We start from the raw sequence: 11734 nt of genomic DNA, 5'->3' as shown, positions 1-11734 counted from the left end.
ACTGAGCTAAGGACATCCCTTACCAGCACCACCTTTTTGCTCATCCACATCACAGCCTGGCACTTGTTCCCATATCACTCGGCTTCATATGACAGAGGCTCCTTTAGGAAACAGCTTCATTTGCCCTACTCAGGTAGTCTCTTGTTGAGGGCTGTAGAGAAGGAGCAGGCTAGGAGACACAGAGAATCAATGGTGGAGCACTGTGGGATCGGTTCTTGTCAGCCACACTCGCTCCTTATGCCTGCACTGTCCAAGTGAATTGTGTGCAGGGATGAGGCGCACTGGTGTAGCTTCATATCAGATCCATGAAGTTTTATCTCATAGAAAAAATACCCTCTATCTTATGCAGGACTCAGAAAAAGATCAAGATGATTCCCCTCTTCAATGTGGTTGGTTTTGCTCCCTTTGATTTGAGCTTAGCCTCTTTAGCAGTCCTAATCCTCTACTGGAAAAGCTCCAGAAGAGTCTGATGAATGTGCAGTTCCCACTTTATCAGTCAATGCACCAGACAGAGCAAGGCAGCAGGCAATTTTCTGAAGTGAATATGGTTACCATACTGTCATAACTCAGAGCCCAAGGTCAAAGGAAGAAGCATTTGGTGCTCCTCTGTTATTGCATCTCTCAGGATGAAACATTTTGGATGCATACCAGAGGAAGTGCTACACACAGTCATGAAAGCTCATGGGCTGTGCAACACATCATATTCTTCATATATGTGTGAATAAAAATGTTCTCAACTCTGAGCCCTCTATAGCTATAAACAAAATCCACTGTACTAATACAGTGATATTTCCTCTGTACCTAAATCCAATGTTTCAAAACAACTTTTCTGACAGCATGGATTTTAATTCAGTCACAGAGATGTGTAGCATGTCTTCTATTCACTGGAATACGTTATTAAAATACTTATTTATAATAATATATATATTTTATAAACATGTTTTCCTTTGAGCTTTAAAGTCTAGGTTTCAGATTGCATGCACCCCAAATTTCTGTAACAGTGTGGAATGAAAACATATTAGTGTCTTTCAAGTTAGACATCTGTTTAGAATGTTTTGTGGCCAGGCTGAGTCTTAAATCAATTTGGTTATAAAAACAAATACTTTTAACAGTATTAAAATAAAAGGATGGGGATGACTTATTGCTTGTTTTTAGCAATTGACTTGTCTGAGGGAAGATGGACCATGTGGAATGAACTGACTTAAAAATCCACTGACATGATGCAGTCATTTATTGATATTTTATAAGCAATAATAACTTGTAAGGGCTCTGCTCTGCCTGTTGTTTTAGCATTCTCTTTTAATACTTCAGGAAATCAAGTTTCTTCAGCTGGCTGTATGATTTCTTACAATAAACGAATAATATGACAAAGCATACTGGATATATCATAATTTGTTGTTATAAATATTTTTCTAATAATTTCCTTTCTGCTTATTTCCATTAGGAAAATAGAATTTAGATTTCTATAAATTTTTAAAATTTTTCTCCAGTCTCTACACGACTGAATTAAATGTTTCTGCTTGCATTTTACTGCAATTCACAGCTTCATATGGGCTTCTATACAAGATAGGTCAGGGGAATAGGTGGAAACAGAACTGGAGCAGAAAAAAGCCAGAGAAGGATGCAAGAAGTATCTTGTTATAAGCACTCATTCTTCTTTTGAGCTCTCTGCATTTAAGACATTTTGTTTTTCATCTCCTTTTTTTTTTCTGTTGGCTTGTAAAGCTGCTTTTGTGCTCCAGGCACCCACTTAACGCTTTCTGTGCTAGACACCCGGTCTTACCCCCACTAAAGTCAACTTTCCCTTGGTGGAGAAGTGAAGACAAAAGTTTCAATTCCAAGGTCACTTCCAGAGTGATGCTGTCTGAGACCTCAACTCTAGTGCTGCTCCAGGCACCAGAGAGCAGCAGTTTCAGCCTTTTTTCCCCCAAGGCTCCCAGACAGGCTTCTCGCTTAGCAAGTAAGCAAGAAGTGGTCCCTGCATTAGGGCAGCAGCTGCACAGAAACCAAAGTTCTCTTTTTCTCTCTGCAGCATTCAGAAGCCCTCAAGGAAACAGCAGCCTTACCAACCTGCAGCCTTCTAAGGAGTGGTAAATACAAGCAAAAGTAGATCAGAAAATGAAATTTTTGTTGCTATGTAACACACTCAGCTGAGGTTAATAAAGACAATTCTCAGAAGTATGTAAGTTTAAAGAGCTATACCAGCTAAACGCAACATGGAAAAATTTTAAAAAAGAGGGAAAAAAAGCAAAGAAAAAGCCAAACAAAACCCAAACAAAATATCTGGTCATGAAGATGTTTTTTTAGCTGTAATTTCACTTCTTCTGCATTTATTATGATCAGTTGATTAAATTGGGAGTTAAATCCAGAGTGAGGACAGCTTGCATTTTAACAAGAATGTTATCCAAACATCTCATATGCCTTTTTCCTCCCCTTGAAATAGCATCATTCTGAAACACTATTCAAAGAAAATAAGTTAATTTGAAGTTGTTTGAAATCGCTAGCTCTGTCAATCTGGAGACTGTATTTCAATCACTTTGTACTTTCAGAGTTTATAAAAGCAATATGGAAGGAGCAAGAAGCAACCAGTGTTGCTTCATGAGGAAATGCTTGTGTTTAGGAGAATATTAAGAATGTCTGTCTCTTTTTTTCAAATACCGTGTGTTAGTTAAAGGATCAAAAAGAAAATTACCTTGGCTTCCATCTCTCTGCTAGTTTCCTGTATACTATCACCTTCCTTCCCAATAGTTTAAAAATAATGGGGAATATTAAAAAATAAGCAAAAGGACACAGATGAGAAACTGGCTAGAGTCAAAAAGCTGCAACACTAGAGATAAAATGGATGTTCTGAGTATGTAGGTGCTTCAAATAATGCTGACCATAAGAAGACAGATGGAGACTGAAGTCGATAATTATTTCCCAGAAATGAAATGGGGTTATATGAGAAATTAATGGCAGGTGGTCTCGAAAATGAAGGTGTGGATGAGTTTAAGTTCAGTGTTCAAATCAGGCTTTTGATTGAACACACACTTTTCAAGTACAAATTTGGAAGAAAAAAAGACTAATTTCCAAAGATGCCTACTTTGAAACTGCACTCAGGAAAAGTTTAGTAAATGGGTGACATAGCTCTGGTATTATAGACTACCAGTGAGTCTCATGAATGATCAGACTTTCCTTAATAACTCTTCCACATTCCCTGCAGGAAGGAGCAAAGGAGGATTAAGGAGAGCACTGACCCGCTGCATCTGTGGTAAGTGATGGAACTTACTGTTCCATTTACAGTTCCATTTTAAAAATAGATGCTGGGCAAGTAAGCAATTAAAATTCAAGAAGGAAAACAGAAGTATCTGGCAGTTGTTCAGTAAGCCTAACTTGTATAAAAATGATCTGCACATAGCCGGTATAAGTATAAACAGTCAGCAGCATGAAATTATGAAAAACAATTCTTGCCTGGAAAGTGTAATTACTTTAAACAAAATGTAAAATCCAGGGAGTGAAGAGAACACCGCACAAATATTCTCTCTGTAGGCTTGATCATTCAGCTGTACGTGGAATAAGCTCCCATAAAGCATCTGAACCATCGTCTTTGGACATATCAATGCAGACAGGTGCAAAAGAGTCCAAATTCCAAGCTGGACATATGCTATCTTGGGGCCCCAGCCCCAGTCAAAGAAGCTCAGGAAGAGGTAAGAGATTTGTTAGAACGACCTGAATACCATGTGGTGACACCATTTCTAATTCAAAGCTGGTTCATATCTGGTCAGTGATTGCTGACGTGTCTTCCCACACCAAGATACCTCCCAGCTCCCTGGCTCTCCTCTGTGGCACCGAGTTCACCAGGAGGAGCAACGAACAATAGCAATCCCATGACTGTCTCACCATTATCCAGTACTTTCTGGGCTCCATCCCCCCACCCCCCAATTGTCTTTTGGGTAAATCACTCCCTGTCAATGGCCTGGCAGCAGAAGCACCATTGTTCCATCTAGTGGAGAGCTATTCAGTGTTGATGGCCTTTGATTTTTCTTTCCAAACATAGGCCTTGACTCTGCCAGATTGGATTTTGCTGGTACGGTTATGCTGGCAAGTTGTCCTAACATAAGCACAGTCTGTAGTCCCCGAAGATTTATTGTGGCCCAAGTAGTCTAACTTGCATTCAATCCTGTGAAAATAATAAGTGCAGAAAATACCAAAGCCACTCAGAAAAGTCTGATATAAAATATATACACTAATTTATGGCGAAGGTTGCAATCGTAAATAGCATTTGGAGGAAAAGTAAATAACAACATTCATAGTTTGGCACAGACATGCTGCCAGTGTGTCACATCCTGATGGACTGGGGATATGTCTGTGTCAAACTATGAATTCCATTTTTGCTTTCTGAATGCCATTTACAATTGCAACTGTCCATGTGGATTATTGCATCTATTTTTATAGCCAAGGCTCTGTCTGGGAAGATGTAACAGAGCAATCAACAACACTGACTGGTTCTATTTTGCTGGAACAATAGTGTTCCTGTGAGCTGGGCTCTTCCATCTTTATGCACAGGACAGGAGGGCTGGGGCCTGGGCTTCCCCTCCCCTCATCTTGGACAACATGGGCAACAGAGAGATAGAAGTTTATTATCTGGGTCCATTTGTCAAAATGCAGTTTCCCTGCTGAAACCAAGACACGAGCAGTCAAACCAAAGACTTAACAGTGATCATGAGATCAGGTGGTAGGCCACTCCAGAGAGACATATTGGAGGAGCTGGGAAAGCTGGGAAGCCATTAGAGTGCAACCATGGAGACCGACCATTGAGCTGGGGCCACGCTCCTCACCCGCTGTCCAGGGTGAGAGAGGAGGCTCAAGTAATCTCTGGTGCCCCTGTTCCTCTCCTCTTCTTCCCCAGTAAATTAGTGCTCAGGAACTGCATTTTTATTCAGTCTGTACCACAATCAACCTGAGAATAGAGCTGCATATGGATGAAACATCTATTAGGTCATTCAGACTAAATGAAAGAGTGTTTTACAGGGAGGGTTGTGAAACCCTGGAACATGTCATCCAGAGAGGTGGTAAATGCCCTAATCATGGATATGTTCAAAGTCTGTTTGGATGAGCAACCTGATTCAGCTGAAGATGCTCCAGCGCCTTGCAGGTGGATTGGACTAGATGATCTTTAAAGACCTCTTCCAGCCCAAACTATTCTGATTAGCAATAGCAGAATTCTTTGCTTTCCTGTATTACACATATAGGAAGTAAAATCTTTCCCCCCTATTATCCTGCCACCTATACCTTGATAATTTACCTTTCCTGGAGGAGTGCCTATGGATATAAATCACAGACAGCAGAGGCACTGTGTCTGGGGTGAAGGCAGTGGGTGCAGGGCACTGCTGTCTGATGGCTGGTACCTGCCACTGCATCCTCATCTGAGGGGACACCTTGGCAGTCCTGGGCTGAGGAGCAGCAGACAGTCTGTCCCCACAGCAACCAGTCCCATCAGTCTGCTGTGGCTTCAAAGTATAGATCTCCTCCCTAAGCACCTCACCAAGGAGAGGACTGTTTTTCACTTTGTTACTTGAAAATTCACTTGAATTTTCTGCATCAGCCTTCTTTGTTTTCGTCTATCCTCTCCTTAAGCCCCCAGTACAAAGTGCCACTTCAGGTACTTACCCGAACTCCAGCATCTAAGACCATTCGCAGAAGGCCTCGCCGCTTGACTGGGATCCCTTGCCGCTTCCAGTACAAACCAGAAATCCGTCGGCAAAACGTTCTGGGGAAATAAAACAAACACTGCTAGTTAAAGAAATTATCCCGGTTACTCGGCTTCCAGGAGAAGCCGGTGAACGCGGTGCTGTACTGAAGGCACCGGTGATGCCGAGGGAGCTGTGCTGATGCCGCGGGATCCGCGCAAGACGGCAAGGGACCCCGGGGCCGGGCGTAGGGGCACCGGGGGCAGAGGCACCGGCGCAGGGACATTGAGGCCGCCCCGTACATCCGCGAGGCGGGGAAGGACCGCACGGCACTTTTCCCTTTAAACTTTCCGGGATAGCCAGGCTGCGCGGCGGCGCGGGCAGGTGCACCGCACCGCGGGCAGCGGGGTCCCGGCTCCGCGGGGCTCCTCCGCGGATCCCGGCGCCGAACGCCGCGGTCCCGCCAGGCGGATCCCGGCGATCCCGCCAGGCGGATCCCGGCGATCCCGGCCCCGCCGCCGCTCCCCCCGGCCGCGGAGCCGCCCGGCAGCGCCCTCTGTCGCCGGCGGGGCGCGGCGGGCGCGGATCGCGTGCGAGCGGGCAGCGCCGGCTCGCCCCGTCCCTCGGCCGCCCGCCCGCCACCTGGATCACGAGGGACGCGGCGCCCGAGCATCCTCCCCACCCCCGGCGCCCTCCGGCCCGCTCCGCCGCTCGCTCCCGCACCTCCGCCCTGCGCCGCGGCCGGGGGCTCTGCTCGCCCGGAAAAAGTTTGCACCCCCGGGTCGTGGCGGGGACCGTGGGGTAAGTCGCTACATCCCGAGAGCTCGCGGCGGGCAGGACAGGCTTCAACCTGGGCTGTGCGGGGGAACCGGGGGGCTGTCAGCTCCGGCCGCCTCGCCCCTCGCTGTCCCCGGGCTGTCGGTGGTCCCTCCGCCCGTGTCGGCGGCGCTGGGACCGCAGCCGCGCAGGACGCGCCGCGCTCCTTCCAGCCGGGCGACGCGCTTCTTCTCTGCCAGGCGAGAGCCCCGGGGCGGCCGGTGCCGGGCTGCGCTCGGATGGGTGATGCCCAAGCGGTGCTTCTCTGTCCCGAGGGCTGAAATCGGGACAGCGGAGGTCTCCGCCGCGACACCTTGGCCACATCCTTTCCACTGACGCTTCGAGAGACCTTTCGAGGGGAAAACAAGTGAACTAAAGTTTCACGTTGCCTCTTCCGAGCCCCAGGTGCGCTCGCTTGGAACTGGGCAGGGTGGATTTGCCTTAGGGTCAGCCAGTACTTGACTTGGAAATGATTTTGAGCGTTTTATAACTTCTGTGCTACGGATTCTTGTTGTGTTTCAGTTCGACATACCAAAGGGCGAAAAAGCAGTGAGGGAAAGGCTCTTGTGCTTTTTCTGACTTCGTGTTACTTTGTTTAGCAAACAAGAATTTTGTACGTCTTTGGATGAAGGTGTAGTTTTACATATTTTTAAAAGAATAATTTAAATAGCATAAAACCAAGTTATATCATATAAAAAAAAAATTCCTGAAGACAGACACAAACAATGTTTGTGCGTCATTTAGTGAGTTCCTAGGAGATGGACTATTTAACCAGAAAAAAGGAAAAAAAAAAAAAGAAAGAAAAAACCCTCCAGAAAAAAACAAGAGTATGCTTGACGTTTGGTAGCTGGAGGTTTCAAAAAGACAATAAGGACTGGATTTAAATAAAATCGAATGATCTGGTTGAGTTCAGAAGTAGTCTGTTGACAAGAATGTTGATGCACATATGTTTGTACTAGATAAAATAAGGCAGTTTTATGAACACGTAGAGAGCAATATGATTCAGGGCTAAAACTAAAAAATTTCATTTAAGTGGGAGACTTAATGACTGACAAGACCAAATTCACTGGCAAGACACTCAGTTAATTTGCAACCAAGAGCAAGAATTTATTTCAGTGAAAAACAAAGTACCTTATACCAGAGATATTAGGATCCAGAGAGTTTCCACTTACGGTTTTGATGGTGACTTTAACACTGTTGCTCCTGCATCCCCTGCCAACACAGGCTGAAACAGTCCTCACTTTTCACTGCCACATCTACCCCGTCTCTGTGTCCGTATATGTTTGTGACAAATGATTTTTTTGCCATAGTTGACCATAAAAGTGTGTTCAGGTGTTCTTAAGTGTCGAGGAGAAGATTAAAATTTTAGGGGTTGTGTTGGGCTAGTGTGTAAACACCTCCAGCCCCCAGCTCTGGAAGCACAAGGCTACACAGTCTGGAGTGTGAAGGTGTACAGAGGGGGGACTGTTTTGAGAAGAGCGGTGAGGAACAAACACTCATATGTGGAAAAGTCGGGTTGTTGTGGTTTCAGGATTTTAATTTCAATTGAACTGTGGAGGGGCAGGGGGGGATGTTATTACTTCAGTCTCCCATCGATTCAGATTTCTGCTCAGGAATTGTAAGGAGGAAATGCATTTCTAGGCCCCGCTTGCAATGCGAGTGCTTACAAAACCAGCCAACCTCTCTAATATTGATTCATCGGTTTCAGCGCATAAACAAATTTAAACTCCAGAGAGGAGGATTTATTACTCAGAAATTATTTTTCTGTTAGATTTTCCTTTCTGTAGGTATATCAAAAATATAGTAAAAATGCTTTCAGTATCAGGAACTGCCCGTGTATAGTTAAATGAGACTGGAGAACTCAATGCAGCTTTTGCTGTCGTGTGTTTAACGGGTTTGATCCAATCACAGACCCCACTCAACACAGGGGCTCTGCTATTGAATAATCGAAGTCTGGTGCCAAATCTTCCCTTAATATTCCTGGTAATTACTGCTGACTCATGCTGACATGTGAGTTCAATCAGCCCCAACTGGAATGTAAAGGATGTGGGAGTGTCTCTTTGTGCCCAGATACAGCTAGGACAAAGCAGTTTTGGAGGAAAATTCAAGGAATTGCCAAGTTTGGGTAGGAAGTGTCAGCCAGGGCTTTTTTTTTTTTACAGTATGTTTGAATAACCATTACATTTGAAGACCAGGAAGGGGATGTTGGATAACATGGACTTGTCTTCATTATGGAATAACTGTAGTCCTACCTCAGACATTGCTTCTAATTCTAGATATGTCCACACACACAAACTCTTTGCTGAAGAGTGTTGATGTTTTCAACTTGTGCTGGCTTACCCATGAGGACTAAGCTATAGCTCAGATACCACAATTCATCAGCTGCTAACCCAATCTGCCTGAGTGGCACAAGTGGGATTTTCCTCAAGCCTTCCTACTCCCACTTGAAGGGGGTTACCTGGAGAGCAGGAAGTTCCAGCCCTGGTACAGACAGAGCACAGCATGGTCTGGCTGGACAGAAATGCTTTAGGAGTATGTCTCTGTCTGTCCAGAGTTCCCACAGAGCTGTTCACAGTCATGTTGGATTTAATTCAACTTACCTTCAGAGTCTTGAACTTTGAGATTTCAGTAGCAAGATCTGTCTGTGTGGTACTCCTGCCGACATATCAAATATGTCATAGGTAACTACAAAACTTGAATGTATGGACTTACAGGGTGGCACAGGTGGGGTGGAAAAATTATGCCAGCACGATGATGCCAACTAAACGCACCCCAAATAGTTATGAACCCACAAGATTTCCTGTGCCATTGTGCGACACGACCATTTCAGCACAGGCCAGGTAGAAGCTGTTCACTCAAGTGCAACCCTTAAGTTCACAGATGTGCAGCTACAGTCACAAGGACCCAGCGTATCTCTTTTACCTTGAAACCTTATTCTGAATCCTATCCTTTCCCTCTGAGAGGTTCCATCTGGTCTGCAGTGACAGGGCAAGTGCAGGATGGCTGTATAGAATTGTGCAGGGTGGCAGTGCTTAGCTGTCTATGTCAGTGGAAGGTCTTCAGTATGAGCATTTGTGAACAAAGCAATTAGTCTTTATCCAGGTACTTGTCTCTCAAGGGCTGGGCCACATTGTCTATGCTTTTGAATTAAGGCTGCATCTGCAGGCAATGCAAATAATTTGCATGATTCAATACACATGAAGCTTGGGCTGCAAAACATGGTGTTTGCAGCCGTGTTTGTTCTACGACTGCAGAGCTGCCTGGCGCACCAGAGCTATCGCTCTGTACTCAACAGCAATATCTGTGTATTCTCTAATATGTTAGATATTTATTCCTTACTCTTTAACTGTATTAGCATTGATGCACAATGGTGGTCATTTCAGTAACTTTAGCTTGCTGAAAACATATGCTCACATAAAATCAAGTTTTGTTGTTCCTTAGGACTGTAGAAACCCACCATTAAGAGGGTTTCTCCCTCTTCTGTAACATTTCAGCTGAAACAGAGTGAAGCTGAACATGTGGCAGTTTTGGGATCATTGCCTCTCTTTCCTGGCTGCTCTTTGCTGCATTTGGTAGGGTACAGATCCCTGGGAGTCATGATGCTAAGTAATCTCTTGAACTTTTTTCTTCACTGAAACTTCAATTATTATGTTCCCACCTCACACTCAGGGCAGCATTGTTTGGAAAGCAGCTATCCTTGGCCTCGTTGTCTCTCACAGGGATTTGCTTCTCCAAAATGTGTTTTTCTGATATCTGAGAACTCCTACTGCACTTATCAGATTGAGTCTCTCACTCCTTGTCCTAAAATGAGGAATCATTCTACAAGCATTGTGCTTTCTTCCTGTTTCAGGCCATTTATAGAGAAACAAAATTTGATGAGGTTTTTTGTGGGCAACGAGTATAGATAGGTATTAGAGATTTTGGAGGGATATACTGAGAGGACTACCATCCAGCTTGGTGCTCCACAGGATCTGTCAGACTGTTCCCTATTTCATGAATGTCTCAAATGAGGGGCCAGAGCATGTGGGCATTCAGCCTGCAGAGGTCACCAAACAGGTCTCAGGCACTCTGGAAGATAAAAGTTAAATTCAGAGTGATTTTTGACAGTCACAACCCTCCAGAAACCAACCAGGATACGAGTCTATAAGGTTTAGTGCAAAGGTTTTATCTTTAGTCAGTAATAAATCATGTACTCAAATATAGCATGGGGAATGGCTAAGGAGAAAAGGATGTGGAAATGTGGTGGTTCACAAACTAAACGTGAGTCAGTAGCACTGCACTGTTGTAAAAATGGTATGTAAGGATAGAAATGTTTTTTTCTGAAGTAAATAAATCTTTTTGTCCAGCTCAACTCAGGTAGGTCCTCAGCTAGGGTATTGCACTCATTTGGGGGCAGGGTACTTGAGAAAAAATTGCAGATAGAATTAAGAGTCCAGAGGAGAGCAAAAGGGATTATTAGATGTGTAAAAACATCACTTACAAAAAAATATTAGAATAATTGTTTAGTCTAGAAACAAGAAAATGGAAAGAAGTAAAAAGTCATCAGAAATGTAGGATTAGCTGCACAGTTGAATTTAAACTGTAATTTAGGTTAGGCCAAGAAATTATGGTAGAATCTTGTGTTATCTTGTGTTGTAAGGAAAATTTAGTTTAAGATGCTTAGGAAAAAAAAAAAAATTTGATAGTTAAGTGCCGGAATAATATCTCTGGGGTACTCATAGAAACCATACTGCTTCAGTATAAGCATTGCTGGGGAGGGGTTTAACAGCTGTGTTGTTACAGCTATGATGGCCTAAGCCTGTAAAAGACTAGAAAGATGTGGCACTTTTTTTATTAAATCAATTGATTTAGCTAGAAAAAACAGACAAGTCTTTCATGCTCACAAACCATTTCTCAGATATGCAACCTCTGAATGGTTTTGGTACAGCTGCTTCTGTATGAAGCAGGGAATGATGTTCTGTACAGTCTCTTGAGGGTCTTTTCAGTTCCATTTGCAATGATTAACAAAATCTTTCTGTCTTGGGACAGACGGGTGTTAAGGGACTGGGGAGGGAAGGCAGGCTATAAAAGCAGATGAAAGAGCTCTCTCCTACCCTGTAATTGGGGAGATTCCCTGCGATTTTCACTCCATGAAAAATGCCTGTTTATTACTTTTCAGGAGTGGATGTGAATCAGTAAATCTTATACTAGCTTCTCTTTAAGTGTCAGGTGGTTCTGGATAGTAACAAATGCTTCAAGACAAGTGATAT

General features: G+C 44.0%; 1 protein-coding gene across 1 annotated transcript in view; it reads left to right on the top strand.

The window, feature by feature from the left end:
- The first annotated feature begins 6337 nt into the window (after window positions 1-6337).
- AHRR (aryl hydrocarbon receptor repressor) overlaps window positions 6338-11734 on the top strand; it is an 83485-nt gene continuing 78088 nt past the window's right edge. Inside the window, exon 1 of the mRNA XM_072924438.1 lies at window positions 6338-6470. The gene's annotated coding sequence lies outside the window, so the exon portion shown is untranslated. The remainder of the gene's footprint in view (window positions 6471-11734) is intronic.

The sequence above is a fragment of the Taeniopygia guttata genome, chromosome 2 (genome assembly GCF_048771995.1).
Source record: "Taeniopygia guttata chromosome 2, bTaeGut7.mat, whole genome shotgun sequence".
NCBI lineage: Eukaryota > Metazoa > Chordata > Aves > Passeriformes > Estrildidae > Taeniopygia > Taeniopygia guttata.
Note: the sequence above shows the minus strand (reverse complement) of the source record. Positions and strands in the feature narration are given on the sequence as shown.